The 24,806-nt window shown below is 37.6% G+C and overlaps 1 non-coding gene across 1 annotated transcript; it reads left to right on the top strand.

Moving 5' to 3' along the window:
* Positions 1-24,090: 24,090 nt before the first annotated feature.
* On the top strand, positions 24,091-24,197 carry LOC133762617 (U6 spliceosomal RNA). Its single transcript, XR_009866291.1, has one exon. It is a non-coding gene; the product is annotated as a U6 spliceosomal RNA (small nuclear RNA).
* Positions 24,198-24,806: the final 609 nt, after the last annotated feature.

Below are 24,806 nucleotides of genomic sequence, written 5' to 3'. Positions count from 1 at the left end.
AGGTTGGGAGTAGAGTCATTGGTGGTAGAGTAGAGGTTATGATTACAAAGGAATGAGGCCCAAGTGCGCTAGACAGGGTCTAGAACAAAGGACAGAGTCATTATTAGAGGAGCTAAAAAAGGTGCTGTCTAAGCTACAATTAAGTTTTCTGATTGAGAGGCAAATAGAACCTGACAGAAGGGGCTTGATAATAATCTGGTGGGCTTTAGGCCTTATAAGTTAAGAGGCCCAGACCTATCTATTGCTTCACATGGGGTACATCCTAAGGGAGGTGTGAACCTCCTAGGGGAAGGCACTCTGTTGACTTTCATTACGTGGCTGGGCTGGGAGGAGAGCTGGCCAGGTAAAGGCAGGGGGCATCTCTAACAAGAAATTTACAGTTCTGCCTGCAATGTTGCTGACCCTACTTGACCATCCCCTCAGCTGCAGTGGTCCCTTTGGAAGTTGGGCTGAGTGAAGGGCTTTTCAGCTTAGAGCCAATAAGATCTGTGGCTCTGACCTGGGCATCCTTCGACTCCAGGGCAGGTCCATTTCCAGTGATCCAACTCTTGGCAGAGCTGCCAGGGCTCTTCACAAGCTGACTTCTGCTGAAGCCCAGGCTTACCACATTGAAAGCCACTGCAGTGGACTGGCCTGTTGGGTCTCCTTGAGGGCAGATCACTGTACAGATCAGCCATTAATAGGCCTGCCACCCATTGCTTCTGATGCCGAGCTTTCTTTTCCTCCTGGTTTGTGTTAAAGCAGACCAGAGGATGCAAGTCAAGGGAGTGCCCAAGTCCCATCTCTAATCTTCGGTGGCCTGAATTACAAGTCTATAGTCACAGGCATGTTCTGTAGTAGTTTTTCTAAGGTAGACAATGCCCATGAGGAAAATTATATTCTCACTTTAAAACTTTCTTTCCCTTTGGTCTGAAAGGGAGGTTTTTTCTACTTACTGTTTACTTCGCTGATGGCGAAGTAAATCTAGCTATGAGATTATAACTTAAGCTCTTATTTTGGCTGTGCTATTACAGAAAAATGTTAGCCATGTCTTTTATAAGGTCTAAAGATTAAATTGTGCATCCTACCGATTCCTTCGTAACAGAATTAGTTTCCTACCTTAAAGAGAATAGAGAAATGAAAGAACAAGTTGGGTTTAGAATAGAGAAATGAGGGAGCAAGTCCTAGATCGCTTGCTGACAATAGCAATATCACATGAATACTTAGCAAACAGTTTCAACCATTAGATAACAACTTAAGAAAACATTTACCAGAAGGTCCAATGCCTTCTATAAATTTTAAGAATCATGTATTTGGAAACACCTCTTAAATATCTAACATGGTGTAGTTTGTTTAACCAGGAAGCTTAAGCACAACCATATAAAATGTTTTTAGTTTCTTTCTACCAACAAGTATAAAACATATGATGCAGAGATTCAGATCACACGAATTAAAATGTATCTTTGATTAATTTAGCAGCTTAAATTTATGGACAATCTTATCTATAAGCCAATTAAAATTCTTAATAAAATTTTCCCATGTGGACATACAATATGTACACACATATAACACAGCATAGTAGACCAATATAGCAATTTTAATAATAGCTTTTGAAATCTTTAACTCTTTTTGTAGATTGCCAATTGATTTGAATTGCTTTTTGTTTTTAGTAACCTCAGTTAACCATACTTTCAGTTGGTACTATTAATACATTGTTGGCTTCATCTGTTTACAGAGCCATCCCAAAGTACTGAATACAATAGAAGTGGCTGGGAAAAGTCCATAGGAACCTATAGGAGGACAGCTAAACACAGAACCAACAACGCTTTAGTTTTATGAGCAGCAAATCATATATAACTGTGGATGACAAAATACTTTAAGTCGCCATGTTTAAAATTATAAACTCATCAAACAACAAGAGGCACTTGCTTACTTCACAGTATTTTTGAAAGCACCTGCAGGATTTTACAAGTATTTAACCCTTTAGGCCTCAGGGGCTTTCTCATTAAGATAACTATCATGTCTAGTAACACAAGATCATTAGACTTTTTAATTCTCAAACATTTGTATTAATAGCATTTTCCATTATAGAAACTTAAAATTTAGTACCACGTCACATCTTGACAGTACTTCTAATATAATCCAAATAGACTAATTAGTTGGTGTCTCTATAAGATGAGAGACATAGGTCCTTCGATTTTTTCAGTTGGGCCCAGACTGGAAAAACCAAAGTCCAAGATTTACTGGAAATTTTAGAGACCAGATTGTTTGGAACTTTGATTTTTTGAATGCCTGTCAAGAATGCCAAGAAGGCTCAAAATCCAAAATATCTGGTTGAAATAAGATTCCTTAAAATCATGACATAATATAGACCAAATTTGATCATTGTTACAAGGTGATTATTCAAATCTTTGAAAATAAGCACATATTTAAATAACCCATAGCTCTTAATAAAAATTCATCTGTTTTTGAACAATTAGAATTTAACAGACATCAAAAGATCATAATAGATTACTTTAATACATTGCTTTAACAGAGAATCAGAGTTTAATTCTATGTCAAAGAGAACTTGAGCTTCCTGTGATCTTTTGCTGTGAGGTTTCCTTCCTTTACCTTCTTTCATATTGATGACCATGTTTCTGTGTTTCTGTGTGTAACACATCTTTAAGCATCTTTTGCAGGGCTGGACGAGTGGCGACAAATTCTTTCAATTTCTGTTTGCTATGAAAAGTCTTTATTTCGCCTTCATTCACAAATGAGAGCTTTACAGGATATAGTATTCTGGGCTGGCAGTTTTTCTCTCTTAGTACCTGGGCTATGTCTTGCCATTCCCTTCTAGCTTGTAGGGTTTCTGATGAGAAGTCAGCTGTGAGTCTAATTGGAGATCCTCTGAAAGTAATCTGACGTTTCTCTCTTGCACATTTTAGAATCTTTTCTTTATGTTTCACTGTGGTGAGTTTGATTACAACATGTCGTGGTGAGGATCTCTTTTGATCATGTTTACTAGGGGTTCTATGAGTTTCCTGTACTAGGATGTCTCTGTCCTTCTCCAGACCCGGGAATTTCTCTGCAAGTATCTCACTAAAAAGGCCTTCTAATCCTTTCTCCCTCTCCATGCTTTCAGGAACTCCTAGAACCTAAATGTTGGTTTTTGTATAGTATCCTGTAGATTCCCAACAATATTTTTTAGATTTCTAATTTCCTCTTCTTTTCTTTGGTTTGACTGTATACTTTCCTGTTCTCTGTCTTCTAAGTCCGATATTCTCTCTTCTGCTTCACCCATTCTGTTTTTAAGGCTCTCTAATGTGTTTGTCATTTGATCTACTGAATTCTTCATTTCATTATGATTTCTCGTCACTGTCACAGTTTCTTGTTCTACTAGTTGTTTCATCTCATTTTGATTCCTCCTTACTATTTCATTTTCACGAGAGAGATTTTCTATCTTGTCCATGAAGGATTTCTGTAGTTCAAGAATTTGTTTTTGAGAACTTCTTAGTGTTCTTATCAATTTTTTGAGATCCGCTTCTTGCATTTCTTCGATCTCATCATCTTCATAATCTTGAATTGGGGTGTCTTTTTCATTTGGGGCATCATAGTGTCTTCCTTGTTCTTGTTACCCTGGCTTTTGCGTTTGTTGTTTGGCATATTGGAGATATTCTTTGGTTTCTTCACTGTGGTGTGTTTTCTTCTTATACTATGACTCTAGATTAAGTGGACTGTCTGCTTTCGATGGAGCCTTAGAGGCTTGAGATGGGTGTGGCCTGAGAGCTCTGTTTGGTTCCTCAGGGTTGAGGGTGTGCCAAATGTGACACTCCCAGGTTAGGTGTGGTAAATCTCTCTCTCTGTATATTTTTCTTTCTTTCTTTCTTTTTTTTTTTATTCAAGAGGGAAGTAATTCCGCACAGCTCACGTTCCAGCGTTGGTGTGTTGAGTCTGCCGCTGGTGTCCTGAACTTGGGCTCCCATGCTCTCCACGCAGGTCCACTGTGAATCACTAGTTCTAGAAGAGTTTCCTCTGTTGTTTCTGCCCCTACTCTTCCTTGAAACTGCAGTATCTCCACTTTTATTAAACTGTCTCTCCCCAGACTATCAGTGTGCTCCCTTCCTATCCTGCCATCTTGCTGCTCTCCTACAGTAAACTTTAAAAAGAAAATTTAACAAGTAGAAGTACACTCTAAAGAATGACAAGTATACTATAGTGCATTAATAACCAGCAATATAGCAGTTTATCATCACTATTAATTATTACGTGCTGTGCATAATTGTGTGTGCAATATCTTTATATGCACTGTTTACACCAGCATCACCACAAAAGGCAATACTAATGTATTACAACATTACATTGCCACTAGATGATGGGAATTTTTCAATTCCATTATAATCTGTGGAATCTATATATGAAATCATAAATGCTGTTGTTGAATAAAATATTGTTATATTTTACTCTAATGTATGTGTGTGCATACACACAGAGTCCTCATTCAAACTAATTAAATTGATGAGTGACACCAGAATCCACATAAAGACAAATGTAGTAAAATTTCCTAAGCCTAATTAATGAAGCTCAGACTTTTTAATTAAAATATGATGGTAAATACAGTTGATGATTCCTACAAATTTCATGAAAGTTTGTACAGTTAATGTGTTTCACTCATGTTGTAACTTACAATATTTCAACACAGATTGGTAATTAGAAATGGGTTACATAGAGGCGGAGCCAAGATGGCAGATAGTGAGGACGTGCGCCTTAGTTTGGGAAAATAAAGTTTCATAAAAGTGGAATTACTGTAGCCTCAGGAAAAGACTCAAGAAAAAAACTGCAGAGGAAACGCTTCCGGATCTTGTGGATGTGACACAGAGGACTTACAGGGAGCCCACCGCATGGAAAACCAACCGAGACGAGCCGAGCGGTGGGAGATGAGCCAGAGCCACAGAATCTCGCCAGCGCGGGAATGGAGGAGGGTAAGACAAAGACCTCAGAAACCCGAGACATTGGGGAGTGGGGGGAACAGAGGCCTCTCCCTTCACTCACCAAGCAAAACAAACAGCACCGCGATTTTACATATGTAAAGCACAGCCAAACTCAGTAACTTTAGCGAAACTGGAGAACACATTGAGGGCTGCATAAACTCTGTGTGTGGTCCCAGGGGTAGATCAAACGAATACTCACAGAGGCCAGATTTCAACTACCCTCAACTCCACTCCCAACTGAGTCAAAAAAAAAAAAAAAAAAGAGAAAGCAAGCCAGCAAGGAGCAAGGGAGTGAGCAATCTGGGACGCTCTTTGCACAGCCTTAAACCTGAAGAATCAAGCATAGCTCTTTGGCCACACCCATCACAGCCCCTAAGGATCCAACAAAGCAGACAGCTCACTTAGAGGCATAGTATAACGAGAAAAAAAACACCACAGCAAAAAAAAAAAAAAAAAAAAAAAAAAAAAAAACAAAACATAAATTATCTCCAATATGCCAAAAAACAAACATAGAAGCCGAGGTAACAACAGCAAGGAAGACACTATGACGCCCCCAAGTGAACAAGGCACGCCAATGCAAGATTATGAAGATGAAGAGATAGAGGAAATGCAAGAAGCAGATCTCAAAAAATTGATAAGAACATTAAGAAGTTCTCAAAAACAAATTCTTGAACTACAGAAATCCTTAATGGACAAGATAGAAAATCTCTCACGTGAAAATGAAATAGTAAGGAGGAATCAAAATGAGATGAAACAACTAGTAGAACAGGAAACTGAGATAGTGACAAAAAAACACAATGAAATGAAGAACTCAATAGATCAAATGGCAAACACATTAGAGAGCCTTAAAAACAGAATGGGCGAAGCAGAAGAGAGAATATCAGAATTAGAAGACAGAGAACAGGAAAGGAAACAGGCAAATCAAAGAAAAGAAGAAGAAATCAGAAATCTAAAAAATACTGTCAGGAATCTACAGGATACTATTAAAAAACCCAACATTCGGGTTCTAGGAGTTCCTGAAGGCATGGAAAGGGAGAAAGGATTAGAAGGCCTTTTTAGTGAGATACTAGCAGAAAATTTCCCAGGTTTGGAGAAGGACAGAGACATCCTAGTACAGGAAGCTCATAGAACCCCTAATAAACATGATCAAAAGAGATCCTCACCACGACATGTTGTAATCAAACTCACCACAGTGAAATACAAAGAAAAGATCCTAAAATGTGCAAGAGAGAAACGTCAGATTACTCTCAGAGATCTCCAATTAGACTTACAGCTGACTTCTCATCAGAAACCCTACAAGCCAGGAGAGAATGGCGAGATATAGCCCAGGTACTAAGAGAGAAAAACTGCCAGCCCAGAATATTATATCCTGCAAAGCTCTCATTTGTGAATGAAGGCGAAATAAAGACCTTTCACTATTTCCTGTTCTACTAGTTGTTTCATTTCATTTTGATTCCTCCTTACTATTTCATTTTCACGTGAGAGATTTTCTATCTTGTCCATTAAGGATTTCTGTAGTTCAAGAATTTGTTTTTGAGAACTTCTTAATGTTCTTATCAATTTTTTGAGATCTGCTTCTTGCATTTCCTCTATCTCTTCATCTTCATAAAGAATTTGTCGCCACTCGTCCAGCCCAGCAAAAGATGCTTAAAGATGTGTTACATACAGAAACACAGAAACACGGTCACCAATATGAAAGAAGGTAAAGGAAGGAAACCTCACACCAAAAGATCACAGGAATCTCAAACCATATATTAGAAAATATCTTTGGCAAATGGCAGGGCAAAGTTACTCCTTCTCAATAGTCACATTGAATGTTAATGGCTTGAACTGTCCAGTTAAAAGACACCGATTGGCTGATTGGGTTAAGGAACAAAACCCATCTTTTTGCTGCTTACAAGAAACTCATCTTTCCAACAATGATCCATACAGACTGAAAGTGAAAGGCTGGAAAAAGATATACCATGCCAACAGAAATGAAAAAAGAGCGGGCGTAGCCATCTTAATATCGGACAACATAAACTTTACCACAAAAACTGTCAGGAGAGACAAAGAGGGGCACTATTTAATGATTAAGGGATCCATTCAACAGAAAGATATAACGATTATCAATGTATATGCACCTAATCACAGGGCACCAGCTTATTTAAAAGACTTGTTAAGGGACTTAAAGGGAGACTTAGACCCCAATACAATAGTACTGGGGGACTTCAATACTCCACTCTCAGAGATAGACAGATCAACAGGACAGAAGATCAACAAGGAGACAGCAGATTTAAATAACACTATAGCCCAAATGGATCTAACAGATATCTACAGAACTTTTCATCCTACACATAAAGCATTTGCATTCTTCTCAGCGGTACATGGAACCTTCTCTAGGATTGACCACATACTAGGCCATAAAGCAAGCCTCAGCAAATTCAAGAGAATTAGAATCATACCATGCAGCTTCTCAGACCACAAAGGAATGAAATTGGAAATTAACAACTCGGGAATCCCAAGAGCACGTGCAAACACATGGAGATTGAACAACATGCTCCTGAATGAACAATGGGTCATAGAAGAAATTAAAAGAGAAATCAAAAATTTTCTGGAAGTAAATGAGGATAACAGCACAACATACCAAAACCTATGGGATACAACAAAAGCAGTGTTAAGAGGAAAATTTATATCAATAGGTGCCTACATCAAGAAATTAGAGAGGCACCAAATAGATGAGCTTTCAAGTCATCTCAAGGATCTAGAAAATCTGCAGCAAACCAAACCCAAACCCAGTAGAAGAAGGGAAATAATTAAAATTAAAGAAGAAATCAACAGGATTGAATCCAAAAAAACATTACAAAAAATCAGCCAAACGAGGAGCTGGTTTTTTGAAAAAATAAACAAAATGACACCCCATTTGCCCTACTAACTAAAAAAAGAAGAGAAAAGACCCAAATCAATAGGAAAAGAGATGAAAAAGGAAACATAACAACAGACACCACAGAAATAAAAAGAATCATCAGAAATTACTACAAAGACTTGTATGCCAGCAAACAGGGAAATCTATCAGAAATGGACAGATTCTTGGACACATACAACCTACCTAAATTGAGCCAGGAAGACATAGAAAACCTAAACAGACCCATAACTGACACAGAAATTGAAACAGTAATAAAGGCCCTCCCAACAAAGAAAAGCCCAGGACCAGATGGATTCACTGCTGAGTTCTACTAGACATTTAGAGAAGAACTAACTCCAATTCTTCTCAAACTATTCAGAACAATCGAAAAAGAGGGAATCCTCCCAAATTCTTTCTATGAAGCCAGCATCACCTTAATTCCTAAGCCGGAAAAAGATGCAGCATTGAAAGAGAATTACAGACCAATATCCCTGATGAACATAGACGCAAAAAATTCAATAAAATTCTGGCCAATAGAATGCAACAACACATCAGAAAGATCATCCATCCAGACCAAGTGGGATTTATCCCTGGTATGCAAGGATGGTTCAACGTCCGCAAAACAATCAACGTAATACACTACATTAACAGACTGCAGGAGAAAAACCATATGATTCTCTCAATAGACGCAGAGAAAGCATTTGATAAAATACAACACCCTTTCATGATGAAAATTCTAAGCAAACTGGGTATGGAAGGAACATTCCTCAATACAATCAAAGCAATATATGAAAAACCCACGGCCAACATCCTTGAATGGGGAAAAGTTGGAAGCATTTCTGCTGAGATCTGGTACCAGACAGGGATGCCCACTCTCACCACTGCTATTCAACATAGTTCTGGAAGTCTTAGCCAGAGGTATTAGGCAAGAAAAAGAAATTAAAGGGATACAAATCGGGAAGGACGAACTCAAACTATCCCTCTTTGCAGATGATATGATTCTTTATTTAGGGGCCCCAAAGAACTCTACTAAGAGACTGCTAGAACTCATCGAAGAGTTTGGCAAAGTAGCAGGATATAAAATCAATCCACAAAAATCAACAGCCTTATGCCGGCGCCGCGGCTCACTAGGCTAATCCTCCGCCTTGCGGCGCCGGCACACCAGGTTCTAGTCCCGGTCGGGGCACCGATCCTGTCCCGGTTGCCCCTCTTCCAGGCCAGCTCTCTGCTGTGGCCAGGGAGTGCAGTGGAGGATGGCCCAAGTGCTTGGGCCCTGCACCCCATGGGAGACCAGGAGAAGCACCTGGCTCCTGCCATCGGATCAGCGCGGTGCGCCGGCCGCAGCGCGCTACTGCGGCGGCCATTGGAGGGTGAATCAACGGCAAAAGGAAGACCTTTCTCTCTGTCTCTCTCTCTCTCTCTGTCCACTCTGCCTGTCAAAAAAAAAAAAAATCAACAGCCTTTGTATACACAGGCAATGCCACAGCTGAGGAAGAACTTCTAAGATCAATCCCATTCACAATAGCTACAAAAACAATCAAATACCTTGGAATAAACTTAACCAAGGACGTTAAAGATCTCTACGATGAAAACTACAAAACCTTAAAGAAAGAAATAGAAGAGGATACCAAAAAATGGAGAAATCTTCCATGCTCATGGATTGGAAGAATCAATATCATCAAAATGTCTATTCTCCCAAAAGCAATTTATACATTCAATGCAATACCAATCAAGATACCGAAGACATTCTTCTCAGATCTGGAAAAAATAATGCTGAAATTCATATGGAGACACAGAAGACCTCGAATAGCCAAAGCAATCTTGTACAACAAAAACAAAGCCGGAGGCATCACAATCCCAGATTTCAGGGCATACTACAGGGCAGTTGTTATCAAAACAGCATGGTACTGGTACAGAAACAGATGGATAGACCAATGGAACAGAATAGAAACACCAGAAATCAATCCAAACATCTACAGCCAATTTATATTTGATCAAAGATCCAAAACTAATCCCTGGAATAAGGACAGCCTATTCAATAAATGGTGCTGGGAAAATTGGATTTCCATGTGCAGAAGCTTGAAGCAAGACCCATACCTTTCACCTTACACAAATTTCACTCAACGTGGATTAAAGACTTAAATCTACGACCCGAAACCATCAAATTATTAGAGAGCATTGGAGAAACTCTGCAAGATATAGGTACAGGCAAAGACTTCTTGGAAAAGACCCCAGGAGCACAGGCAGTCAAAACCAAAATTAACATTTGGGATTGCATCAAACTGAGAAGTTTCTGTACTTCAAAAGAAACAGTCAGAAAAGTGAAGAGGCAACCGACAGAATGGGAAAAAATATTTGCAAACTATACTACAGATAAAGGGTTGATAACCAGAATCTACAAAGAAATCAAGAAAATCCACAACAACAGAACAAACAACCCACTGAAGAGATGGGCCAAGGACCTCAATAGACATTTTTCAAAAGAGGAAATCCAAATGGCCAACAGACACATGAAAAAATGTTCAAGATCACTAGCCATCAGAGAAATGCAAATCAAAACCACAATGAGGTTTCACCTCACCCCTGTGAGAATGGCTCACATCCAGAAATCTACCAACAATAGATGCTGGAGAGGATGTGGGGAAAAAGGGACACTAACCCACTGTTGGTGGGAATGCAAACTGGTTAGGCCACAATGGAAGTCAGTCTGGAGATTCCTCAGAAACCTGAACATAACCCTACCATACAACCCAGCCATCCCACTCCTTGGAATTTACCCAAAGGAAATTAATTTGGCTAATAAAAAAGCCATCTGCACATTAATGTTTATTGCAGCTCAATTCACAATAGCTAAGACCTGGAACCAACCCAAATGCCCATCAACAGTAGACTGGATAAAGAAATTATGGGACATGTACTCCATAGAATACTATACAGCAGTAATAAACAATGAAACCCAGTCATTTGCAACAAGATGGAGGAATCTGGAAAACATCATGCTGAGTGAATTAAGCCAGTCCCAAAGAGACAAATTTCATTTGTTTTCCCTGATCGGCGACAACTGAGCACCAAAGGGGAAACCTGTGGAAGTGAAATGGACACTATAAGAAACAATGACCTGATCAGCTTTTGTCCTGACTCTAGATGTACAATGTAATACTTTATCCTTTTTAGTATTTGTTGTTGTTGTTGTTCTAGTACTAGTGGTTGAACTCTGTAATTAACACACAATTATTCTTAGGTGTTTAAATTTTAACTGAAAAGTGATCCCTGTTAAATTTCAGAGTGGAAAAAGAGAGGGAGGAGATGCACAGTTTGGGACATGCACAATCAGTCTTGCCCCAAATGAAGGAGTTAGAAATGTGCCAGGGGATTCCAATACAATCCCATCAAGGTGGCATGTACCAATGCCATCTCACTAGTCCAAGTGATCAATTTCAGTTCACATTCGATGGCTTGGATAGGTCTAAGAAACAAAGGGATCACACAAACAAGACAAGTGTCTGCTAATACTAACTGATAGAATCAAAAAGGGAGAGAAAGATCCAGCATGGGAAGTGGGATACACAGCAGACTCATAGAATGGCAGATGTCCTAAACAACACTCTGGCCTCAGAATCAGCCCTTAAGGCATTCGGATCTGGCTGAAGAGCCCATGAGAGTATTGTAGGCATGGAAAGCCAAGATACCATGGAAAAGAAAAAAAAAAGAAGAAGACCTAAATGAAAGATCTCTGTGAGTGAGATCCCAGTGGAAAGAACGGGGCCATCAAAGAAGGAGGTACCTTTCTCTGAAGGGAGGAGAGAACTTCCACTTTGACTGTGACCCTATCGGAATAAGATCAAAGTCAGCGAACCCTAAAGGCTTCCATAGCCCTGGCAACTCATGACTAGAGCCTAGGGAGATTACTGACGCCATGAACAGGAGTGTCAAATTGTTAAGTCAGCAACAGGAGTCACTGTGTACTTACATCCCATGTGGGATCTGTCCTTAATGTGTTGTCTAATGTGCAGTGATGCTATAACTAGTACTGAAACAGTATTTTTACACTTTGTGTTTCTGCGTGGGTACAAACTGATGAGATCTTTACTAATTATATACTGAATCGATCTTCTGTATATAAAGATAATTGGAAATGAAAAAAAAAAACCTGGTGTTAAATTGGAAATGGCATAGAAAATTAATTAATTTTTTAAAAAATATTATGTAGGATCTCTGCCTTTAATGTGCTGTACACTCTTATTTAATGCTATAACTAGTACTCCAACAGTATTTTTTTTTTTACTTTGTGTTGCTATATGGGGGCAAACTGTTGAAATCGTTACCTAATTTATACTAAACTGATCTTTTGTATATAAAGAGAATTGAAAATGAATCATGATGTGATTGGAAGGGGAGAGGGTGCGGGAAAAGGGAGGGTTGTGGGTGGGAGGGAAGTTTTGGGAGGGGGAAGCCACTGTAACCCATAAGCTGTACTTTGGAAATTTATATTCATTAAATAAAAGTTTAATTAAAAAAAAGAGAAATGGGTTACATGATTTATTAATACTAGGTTCTTCCACCTTTTATTTAATTAAAATATGATGTATCTACTCTTAAAATACACTGAAATATTGATTTCAAAATATTTATAGCATTAACAATTAATTATAGTTTCTTGCTAATTATGAATTACTTTTCAAAAGAATTGCTAAAACTTCTGTACTTTTTTCTGTTCCATGGTTTTATTTAATAATCATGATTAATTTTGTAGATTATTATAACATAGACAAAGTGACTCAGAGCCATCATTTAGAGCCAGTTTTCATCATTTTATAGAGCCATATTTAGTAATGATATGAAAGATAGGCTTGAACTCTCTATAACATGTCTTACGGACATGAAAAACTCTACATAATAGAATATTTTAGATATTCTTGTTCATGTTCACTTTAGAAATCCTGTTGTTACACAAGGTCTTTATCTTGTAACATGTCATCAGACGTATGTTTTAGGGCCATCTTTATTTTCCATTAAAATTCCCTTATATCTAGCAATATTATAATGGTATGCTAAACTACAGCAATAAATTCTTCCATTTTCATAAAATTACCATATAACTTCATGCAAAAATTGATCTCTTATTCCTATAAACAGTTATAAACACTGAATAACATGGTTAATTATCTGAGTTTTCATGAAAGGTAAGAGAATCCCTATGAGCACAGAAAGAGGCAAAACCAAAGATTAAGAGCAAAAGCTGACCCTATAGTTGCATGGTGGGTAAAAGTGAACTAATACTATTGAAATAAACCTTGAATTTTCAAAGGGCTTCCCAATAACAAAAGAGGTATCAGATTGACTGACTACCAGTGTATAGAAAAGAAAATCATTAACTCTTCTTTGCTATGGCTTTAGGTGAGAAAAAATGTCTTCCTATGAGAAAAGAATTACTGAAGCCAATGCCCTATGTGATATGATCTATAACCAACATATCTCTGTGTGCTACAAACTTTATGTACAAGAGATTATCCAAAAATAGTTTCATTAATCCAGAGATATCCTTGGACACATGTCACACAACTCTAGGGTCACCTTCATAGTGTCCAGGCTCCAGGGGATCTGATAAAGGAGAATTTTAATACAAGCTCTGCAAAAAAAAAAAAAAAAAGGAGCAAAGCACCATGAATGAATCATCCATTATAACAAAAAGAGAAAAATCTTGAGATAGTAGAGCTAATCAGCACAAATCTAGTAGGTATACGATAATTAAAGTTCAAAAGAAATGCATAAAATTATAAGGATAGAACAAAATGGTATAAAAATAGGAATGCTTTATGGGGTTGGCATTTCGTCCTGCAATAAAGTTGCTAATTAGGATTGTCAGGTCGTAGATCAGAGTACCTGGAATCAACTCCCAGCTCTGATTCCTGACTCTAGTTTCTTGCTATTGCAGACTAGGAGGAAGCAGATCTGACTCCCATGTAGGAGACATAAATTAAGTTCTCTGCTCCTGGATTTGGCCCTGACCATAGCTTGGGCCTTTCAGCCATCTGGGAAGTGAACTGGCAGATAGGAGCTCCCTCTACATATCTATATATGTCTCTGTCAAATAAAAAAAATAAAAAATAAAAAACGCAGATACTGGAGCTAAACATTTCAGGAATGTTTAAAAAATATAGATATCTGGAAAAGTAGATTTAAGAGAATAAAATATCTTTGCTTGAAATTAAAGAAAATGATTAAAATAAAATAAATTTACACAATGAAAGGACGAAATATCAGAACCTATAGAGCATGATGAATTCTGCTAGAATTGAAGTGAGAATGCATATTTCATCAATGGTGATGTTTGGGTGGAAGAATAGTGAAATAAATGATGTTTTATGAAAAGTTTATGGGAACAGTGTCTCAGCAGTTTACAGATAACTCTTCTCATGAGAGAATGAGACACTATTGAAGATAACACCCTCAGTGACAGAAAATTCACATCAATTTGCAAGGAAAAAGTTAATTTTGTTTATTCTCTAACAAGAGAGGACTGACAATTCACAGTAGAAACTTTAGCCAACATAAAACATCTAAGTAGCTTTAGTTTCCACTTTTCTAACCTAAAAAGTTGAGCAAACTTCTCTATCGTTGATAAAATTGTTGTACCCAGATCAACCACAGACAAGAGTGAAGCTTTCAAGAGAAATTTAATTAAGTAGGATCACTATCCAGAAGCATTTCTCTCAAGAATTGTAATAGGTAATGAAACACAGCTTTTCTAATATGATATTGAAAACAAAGCATAATCAAAGCAATGGCTATCCAGAGATGGAAGTGGTCCAGTCAGAGCAAAAGTGGTCAAGACCAAAAGGTTATGAAAACAGGTTTTAGGGATGTTCCAAACATCCTGCTTGTTGACTTTCCAAAAGGCCAAAGAGCAGTAACATCTGCTTATGGGAGGAAGTTTTGAGAAAGTTAGCCAAAGCTTCAGCAAAAATGCATCTAGGAAAGCTTTTCTAGAGAATTCTTCCTCAGTGAGAAAATGCTCCTGTCCCTCCTTCTCATCAAAGAGGGTCAATTTTGTGGCAGTTTTGATGGAAAAACCATTAAACAACCCACTTGTCCTAATCTGACATCTTGTGGCTTTTTTGGTTTTATTTTTCCTAATCTTAAAAAATTCTACAAAGGGTGTCTTGGTTTCTTCAGGTAATAATGTGAAAAGACTACATTGAGATGGTTAAATTCGTAAGACCTCAATTCTTTAGGGATGGCTAGGTGTCTGAAATGATTGCTTACAAGTCTCTTGAACATGATGGAGAATTTTCTTGAGAAATAGTTTAGACTTTTTACTTCTTTTTTAATTTTGTATTTGACAAACTCTTTAAAATACTCTAGTATGTCAGTCTTGTGAAAATTTGTATAAATTTGGCAGGCCAACAGTTTGAAAAAATAAGGTAATCTAGCAAAACTCTTGGTTGTACATCAGTGTAAAAAATAGCAAAAAATTTAAATGTTTCAAATTTGTAATTAACAATTAAAAGATAAAGAATAAACAAATAAAGATTAATAGTCACAGGAGCAGAAACAATAATATGAGTACTCTACATGAGGAGACTTGAAAAAGTTTGTGGAAAAATGGAAATCAAGATCAGTTTATTTTGGTGTAAAAATAACATTGAAATCCATGAAAAGTTTGTTCATAATAAACACTTTCCTTGGCCTTTTTATAGAACTCCGTGTGTGTGTATGTGTGTGTAAACATATAAATGCATATATAATACAGTGGTGTTAAAAATCAATGGTGAAAAATGAGCTTTTCATTCCACAGTCTCATCAAATTCAAAAAAATTGAAATCATATCATGTATCTCTTCTAACTGCAATGGAATGAACCTGTATATTAACAACCTATGAATCTCTAGAAAATATGCAAACATATGGAGACTGAATAGCCCATACCCAAATGAACAGCAAGCCATAAATAAACCAAAAGGAAATTTAAAAATTCCTAGAAACTAATGAAGATGATGATATAACATTTCAAAAAGTATGGGATACAGAAAAGCAATGTTAAGAGGGAAATTTATAGCAATTATTGCCTATATCAAGAAATTAGTTGGCATCAAATAAAAGCTAACAGTGCATCTCAAAGACCTAGAAAAACAGCAAAACAAACCCAAAATTAGTGGAGGGAAGAAATAATTAAAATTTGTGAATGAACAAAATTGAAATTCCCCAAGATATACAAAACATCAGTGAAATGAAAAGCTGGTATTTTGAAAAAAATAAACAAAATAGAAATACCATTGGCCCAACTTATCAAAAAAGATAAGACTGAGAAGAGATAAAGAAAATCAGAGATAAAAAAGGAGATGTAACAACAGATACCACAGAAATACAAAAAATCAAAAATTATTATAGTTATATGACAACAAGATTGGAAAATCTAGAAGAAATGGATAGATTCCAGAAAACATTCAATATACAAAAATTGAAGCAGAAATATATTGAAAACCTAAATAGAATGATTACCAAATTGGAGATTAAATCAGTAATAACGACCCTCTCAACAGAGAAAATCCCAAGACTGGATGAATTTACTGCTGAATTCTACCAGACTTTTTTTTTTTTTTTTTTTTTTTTTTATTTTTGACAGGCAGAGTGGACAGTGAGAGAGAGAGAGAGACAGAGAGAAAGGTCTTCCTTTGCCGTTGGTTCACCCTCTAATGGCCGCCGCGGTAGCGCGCTGCGGCCGGCGCACCGCGCTGTTCCGATGGCAGGAGCCAGGTGCTTCTCCTGGTCTCCCATGGGGTGCAGGACCCAAGCACTTGGGCCATCCTCCACTGCACTCCCTGGCCACAGCAGAGAGCTGGCCTGGAAGAGGGGCAACCGGGACAGGACCGGTGCCCCGACCGGGACTAGAACCCGGTGTGCCGGCGCCGCAAGGCGGAGGATTAGCCTGTTGAGCCACGGCGCCGGCCGAATTCTACCAGACTTTTAAAGAACTAATTTTAATTCTTTTCAAACTTTTCAAGGTAATGGGACGGAATCTCCCTAAACTCCTTCTATGAGCCCAGCATCACCTTAATTCCAGAACCAGATAAAGATACAACAAAAGAAGAAAAATATAGACCAATATCCCTGATGAACATAAATGCTAAAATCTATAACAAAATACAAGCTAATTGAATCCAACAAAACATCAGAAAGATCATTCACTTGAACCAAATGGGATTCATCACTGGTATGCAGGGATGGTTCTCTATACGAAAAGTAATCAATGTGACACATCACATTCACAAATTGATGAATAAAAACATAATTATATCAATAAATGCAGAGAAAGCATTTGATAAAATACAACATCCTTTCATGATAAAAACCTTAATTGAGAACAGAAAGAAAATTCTTTAACATAATCAAGGCAATATACATTAAACCCACAGCTATCATCATATTGAATGGGGAAAAAGTTGGAAGCATTTCCAGAGATCTGGAACCAGACAAGAATGCCCACTCTCACCATTGCTATTCAATATAGTCCTGGAAGTTTTAGCCACAGCCATTAGGCAAGAAAATGAAATCAGAGGGATACAAATGGGAAAGAAGAAAGTCAAATTATTTCTGTAGATGACATGATTCTATCTATAGGGGAACCAAAAGACTCCACTAAGAGACAATTGGAATGCATAAAATAATTTGGTAAAGTGACAGGATATAAAATTAACACACAAAAATCAATAGCCTTTGTATATATAAACAATGTCATGGTGAAGAAAGAACCTGTAAGATCAGCCCCATTCATAATAAGTAAAAAAAAATTAAATAACTTGGAATAAATTTAACTGAGGAGGTGAAAGAACTCTATGATGAAAATTACAAAACATTATAGAAAGAAATAGAAGATACACCAAAAAAAGTAAAAATCTTCCATGTTCATGGATTGGAAGAATTAATATCATCAAAATGTCCACACTACTAAAAGCAATTTGCAGATTCACTGTGATCTAAATGAAAGTACCAATGACATTCTTCTCAGATCCAGAAAAAAATGGTGCCAAAATTCATATGGAAACCTAAAAGATCCCAAATAGCTAAGGCTAACAACATAAACAGAGGTGAAGGCATCACAATGCTAGATTTTTTTTTTTTTTTTTTGGACAGGCAGAGTTAGACAGTGAGAGAGAGAGACAGAGGGAAAGGTCTTCCTTTTCCATTGGTTCCCCCCCAAGTGGCTGCTATGGTGGGTGCCTTGTGGCCGACACGCTGCACCGATCAGAAGCCAGGAGCCAGGTGCTTCCTCCTGGTCTCCCATGCAGGTGCAGGGCCCAAGGACTTGGGCCATCCTCCACTGCACTCCCGAGCCACAGCAGAGAGCTGGACTGGAACAGAAGCAACAGGGACAGAATCTGGTGCCCTGACTGGGACAAGAACCTGGGGTGCTGGCGCCACAGGTGGAGGATAAGCCTAATGAGCCACAACGCTAGATTTTAAGACATAGTACAGAGCAATTATAATCAAAAATGGCCTGATACTAGTACAAAAATGTGTGGACCATTAGAGTCCCCAGAAATCAGTCCACACAGCAACAACCAGCTAATTTTTAACAAAGGAGCTGAAACCAATCCCTGGAGAAAGGACAGCATCTTCAACAAATGGTCTTGGGGAAATTGGATCTACACATGCAGCAGTATTAAACAAGACCCCAACCTCACACGTTACACAAAAATCAACTCAAAATACAACAAGGATCTAACTCTATGACCTGTTACTATCAAATTGCTAGAGGAAAACATTGGGGAAACTCTGAAAGACATTGGCATAGGCAAAGTCTTCTTGGAATAGAACCCAGAAGCACAGGCAATCAAAACAAAAATAGACAAATAGGATTACAATAAGCCAAGAAGCTTCTGCCTGCAAAGGAAACGTTCAGCAAAGTGAAGAGGCAACTAATCAAATGGGAGAAAATATTTGCAAATTATGCAACTGATAAAGGATTAATATCCAGAATCTATACAGAAGGCAACATCACTAAAACAAATAATCCTGTGAAGAAATGGGCAAAGGACTTGAACAGGCATATTTCAAAGGATGAAATTCAAATTGCCAACATCAAATAAAAAAATTCTCAGGATCATTAGGCAAAGAGTTAATTAAAATGAAAACCCAATGAAGCATCACCTCACCCCTGTTAGAATGATTCTCATACTAAATCAACAAACAAAAAGCATTGGCAAGGATATGGGGAAAAGGATTCCATAATCCACTGTTGCTGGAATGAAACTAGTGCAGCAATTGTGGAAGACAGTATGCATATTCTACAGAAAGCTTAACATACATCTACCATATAACCCAGCCATCCAACTCTTGGGAATTTATACAAACAAAATGAAATCAGCATATGAAAGTGTTATCTGTATGACATGTTTACTACAGCTCAATTCACAAAAGCTAAGATATTGAGTCAACCCAGATGCCCCATCAATTGATGATAGGATGAAGAAAATGTGGTATTTACACACTATGGAATGTTACTCAGTCATAAAAAAAGAATGAAATCTGTCTTTCACAACAAAATGGATACAACTGAAAACCATTATACTTAGTGAAATAAGCCAGTTCCAAAAAGACAGATATCCTATGTTTTCCCTGATCTGGGGTAACTAATAGAATACAAAAGGTCATGTATAATTACTTGCATTACAATCTGCATAAATCATTCCTGAACATAAACTGTTGAGAGGAAATGGCTTAAAGTCTAAATTAATTATTATCTTATAATCACACAGAAAATATTTAGATGTTACATTGTCATTAGTTCTATTTCACTGAAAGAAATTATGAATGATTAATTGATTAAAAAACTGTATATGGGTGAAATGTCTTTTTTCCATTCAATTTTAGTATATAACCATTGTCTATATCCCCACTAGGCTGGAATCTTTTTGCCTTTTACTTATTAAACTTCTTGCTCTATGAACTATTAAGCCTTTTTACTGTAATATAAATTTAAAGTATGTTATCTCAAAAACTAAAATAAAAGAGAGAAGGGTGGAAGGAAAGTGGGTGAGAAAGAGGGAGAAAGAGGAAGGAAACATCATTATGTTCTTAGACTATCTACAAATAATATTGAATCTGTTAAAATTAATAAAAATAAAAAAATAAAAATGAAGAAATAAAGTTAGAAAAGAAAAGGAAAATATAATTTACAATGAATAGTTACAGATAAATTTCTATACTTGAAAAATGGTTGAATTTATATCCCTTCTTTATACCACATGAATATCTACATAAATTATTCAGGAAATACACAAGGTACCTTACAATATTTAGAAGACATTTTTTTGAAGACTATCTTATGGACTTTGGAGAGAAAATAATTTCTTAAAGAAGGTAGAAAAAGCACAAAATGCAAAATAAAAAAAACTTATTTGACTACATTATAAAGTACAACCTGTATAACAAAATAAAATGCTACAGAGAGAAGATTCTTTTTTTTTTATTTTTTGACAGGCAGAGTGAACAGTGATAGAGACAGAGAGAAAGGTCTTCCTTTACCGTTGGTTCACCCTCCAATGGCCACCACGGTGCGCTGCGGCCGGCGTACTGCACTGATCTGAAGACAGGAGCCAGGTGCTTCTCCTAGTCTCCCATGAGGTGCAGGGTCCAGGAACCTGGGGCATCCTCCACTGTACTCCCAGGCCACAGCAGAGAGCTGGCCTGGAAGGGGGGCAACTGGGACAGAATCTGGCGCCCTGACTGGGACTAGAACCCGGTGTGCCGGCGCCGCAAGGTGGAGGATTAGCCTATTGAGCCTCGGTGCCGGCCGTCCTTCTTGTCTTAAGAGGAGAGAGAGAAAAGTTGTCTCTTTTGTTCACATTTACAGCTTCTTAAATATCAGTTTTGATGTTGGCCATCACTCCTACTGCAAGCAACTTATCGATATATTTTTCCACAATAAGTTTCTAGGAGGAACTCTGTTCCTCATGTTTTAAATAAAATTTCAATTCACTTATATTTTTAGTAAATTTTTGAGGGGAATTTGCCTTCTGCTAATTTTTTGTTCCAAGCACTGAAAAACAGAAAATCATTGGTGTGTGAGGAAGAAGTCACCTGATCATTAATATGAATTCTCTGTCCCCAGCATATGCCTTTTATGCATGATAACAAAAGAAAATTTGATACTAATGTAAATAACTTATCACGTGAAATAACCATTGTGCATTCTCTAAAATTAAGAAATTAAATTTTTTTAAAGATTTATTTTATTTATTTGAAAGACAGTTACAGAGAGAGGTAGAGACAGAGAGAGAGGTCTTCCCCACATTGGTTCACTCTCCAGATGGCTGCAATGGCTGGTATTGCACCAGTCTGAAGCTAGGAGCCAGGAGCTTCTTCCAGGTCTCCCACTTGGGTGCAGGGGCACAAGGACTTGGGCCATCTTCTACTGCTTTTACAGGCAACAGCAGAGAGCTGAATCAGAAGAGGAGCAGCCGGGACTAGAACCTGCACCCATATGGGATGCCGGCACCTCAGGCCAAGGCTTTAACTCGCTGCACCACAGTGCTGGCCCCAAGAAACTAAATTTTTAAATGAAAGCGTGAAGCAGGACTCATTTTCCTTTCATGTATTCATTATTTTTAATCTCTTGATATTGTATGGTGCTAATTTCGGTTTGTTTTCTATACTCTAGTGCTTTATGTTCCCCATTCAATTTAATTCCAATAATTTATGACCAAGGGCAGCTGTTGGGCTCAGTAGTTAAGAGACCACTGAAGAAATCCACAACCCACGTAAGGGTGCCTGGGTTTGAGTCCAGGCTCTGCTTAGATTTCCAGCTTTCTGCTAATGTGCATTTTGGGAGACAGCATATAGCGGCCCTTGGGTTTCTGTCCCTTCGTGGGAGACCTTGATTGAGTTCTTGGGTAGACCTGGCCCTTGGTTTTGAAACAGTTGGGGAGTGCTGGTTTGAACCAGCAAATGAGAGCTCTCACTTGCTCACTTGCTCACTCTCTCTCTCTCTCCTTCTCTTTGTCTCTCTCTGCCTTCCCAATAAATAAATGATAATGATAGTTTATTATTCTGCCTTATTTCAGCAACACCAATAGATTACAGTTTATTTACACACAATTCTAAATAACTTGGCAAAAGTATACCATTAAAGAAAAGTAACAAAGATCATGACTTTTAATTCTTTAATATCAACCCTCCACTCTTTCCTAAAGCTAAATTTACTTTTAAGTAACAGTATGACATACTTTAGATTGTACTAAGAACATGACATATAAATAAAGATCCACAAATGGGCCAATATTTTTAGATGTATGAGTGTTCATAGTTGGATGTAGCAGTGACATTCAGTGCCAGATTTAAACTAAAGGTTATATTAATAATTATCTTCTTAAGAATAACAAGTGAATTTATATTTTAAAGTTTGCATTCCAGTTCATCATTTCCACAGCCTTCAAGTTTCCCTTCTTAGCCTTTCAAATTCCTGCAAAAGTCCTCTGGAGGGCACCATTACCACAACTAACACACTAGCTGCAGGCAGCCGCGGCAGGGAAACGCAGGGATCCTTGTTGGAGCTGCCTCCCTCATTTCAACTCTGAGTGCTCAGCATGCCTTTAACTTTTCTGTGTCCATAAGGGAAAATACAAATTCATCTGCCAATCCCTTTTGGGGATTTTAGAAGTCTTTCCTAGTCACATTATGCCCCACTTAAAAACAAACACCAATTCTGCCCTCCTTATTACCTCTTGATCAAACTCCCTAGAAAGCTAGTGCAGTGCTAATGGGAAATGTTACTTCTGCATGAGCGTTTATTCCTAATTGCTTTAGTAACAGGTACACAGAAATTTGAGTAGCAGTATAGAAAGCAGCTAAACAAAAAATCATATCCAAATTGAATTTCTTTTAGGATGAATCCTTTGTTCAGTAAATAAGAATTCACAGCAAGACAAGAAAACAGAAAGCAACCCCCACATGTCAAAGAGTCAAAGATGTTTTTAGATGTCTTTAGAGAACATATGTTATTTTGAGAAGGGGAAGCTGCTCAGAAAACAGTATGTGACTATAATCCTGATAATCAGTTCATTAAGTCATTTATGTGATGCCATGCAGAATTCCAATTGAAAAGGAATGCTTTTCCTTGAAAGCAATTGAGATAATTACTTACATAAGTAACACCTGGGTCACTGCCCTATGTGTCCTGGTGACTTCTTTTTATCTTTGAGTCTTTCTAATTTATTTGTTTAAAAGAAAAATCAAAAGGCATTTGGAGATTTTATATGTTTGTAAATGATGGCTCAAAATTAAATATTGCTTTTTCAAAAATTTTTCATAATCATGGTCTTTTATGTTAATGCTGTATAATACAAGAGAAATGCAGAAATACTTTAACATATAAAAATAATTTGAGAAGGAAGTAATGCACAACAAAAGCACTGAAAACCAAAAAAAAATCCTTCTTAATTTCCCAAGAAAGTATATTCTTAACAAAATACATGCCACATTTGTCCATCTCAAATTCTCAACTATTAAGAAATATGTTGGTGATTATTTTAACTCTGAGTACCTATCTGATACAAGTCACTGCACAGAGATAACATTTACAATAAGTGGATTTTTTTTTTAAGTCAAAGAGACTAAACTTTTTCTTGTTCCCTGCAGGATCAGTTGTGCTGGTCAAAGGCTGACTCTGCATGTGGGCTCATTTACTATAAATGGGATAGTGGTAGGCAGGAGCTTCAGCAGGAAACACTCTGTTTCTAGAGTTAGGGGAGAGAGAAAGAAAGGTCTTCCACCTGCTGGTTCATTCTCCAAATGGCCGCAATGGCTGGAGCTGGGTCAATTTGGAGCCAGGAAATTCTTCTGGGTTTCCCATGTGGATGCAGGGGCACAAGGACTTGGACCATCTTCCACTGTTTTCCCAGGCCATAGCAGAGAGCTGGATCGGAAGTGGAGCAGCCAGGACTAGAACCAGCCACTGTGTGCGATGCCAGCACCGCAGGCAGAGACTTGGCCTACAGTGCCACAGCGCCAACCTCAACAGTTCCCATTGCAGCCCTCTTTACACTGAAGTCACTGCACACATTATGAGCCATCTCCAGAGACTTCTCTTGTTTTAAGAATCACACAATTTTGCATTTTACTTCATAAACATTCATATTTGTTGTCAAAGAAAAGGAAACTCTAAATTAAGGTATCCTCTTTATCTTTAACTTCATTACTCCTAAGACTTCACAGCCAAAGCCATGTTTGAATTAAATGGAGGATTAATTTGTAATTAGTGCTCGCTTCGGCAGCACATATACTAAAATTGGAATGATACAGAGAAGATTAGCATGGCCCCTGCGCAAGGATGATACGCAAATTCGTGAAGCGTTCCATATTTTTTGTGTTTTAATGCTATAACTAGTACTCAAACAGTATGTTTCACTTTGTGTTTCTATGTGGGTGCAAACTGTTGAAATATTCACTTAATATATACTAAATTGATCTTCTGTATATAAAGAGACTTGAAAATGAATCTTGATGTGAATGGAAGGGGAGAGGGAGCGGGAGAGGGGAGGGTTGCGGGTGGGAGGGAAGTTATGGGAGGGGGAAGCCATTGTAATCCATAAGCTGCACATTGGAAATTTATATTCATTAAATAAAAGTAAAAAATAAAAAAAAAATTTAAATCATCATGGCCACAGATTCACAGGGCTGGAATTAGCCTAGACCAGAATATCTGTGAAAAAGAGTGAGTTCAATGAATTTAAGGACCAAAAATTTACCTAAATTTCCAAAGTAAATGGTTGATTTCAAGTTCCATGAATGTATGTAAGGCTAAAAACAAACTTCCCGGCTAATGAGACTGATGGTACAGCCCTAGATTGTTCTCAAGTACTGTGAACATTAAATTTGTTTGGACAACTTTAAGAAATTGGAAAGTTGATGGCCTGACAATGAAAAGCAAATCATGGTAGCCTGAAATTTCCTTCACTAGAATTGGCACAAATT

Source organism: Lepus europaeus, chromosome 6 (genome assembly GCF_033115175.1).
Source record: "Lepus europaeus isolate LE1 chromosome 6, mLepTim1.pri, whole genome shotgun sequence".
Taxonomy (NCBI): domain Eukaryota; kingdom Metazoa; phylum Chordata; class Mammalia; order Lagomorpha; family Leporidae; genus Lepus; species Lepus europaeus.
The sequence above is the reverse complement of the archived record's forward strand: the minus strand, read 5'-3'. Positions and strand labels throughout refer to the sequence as shown.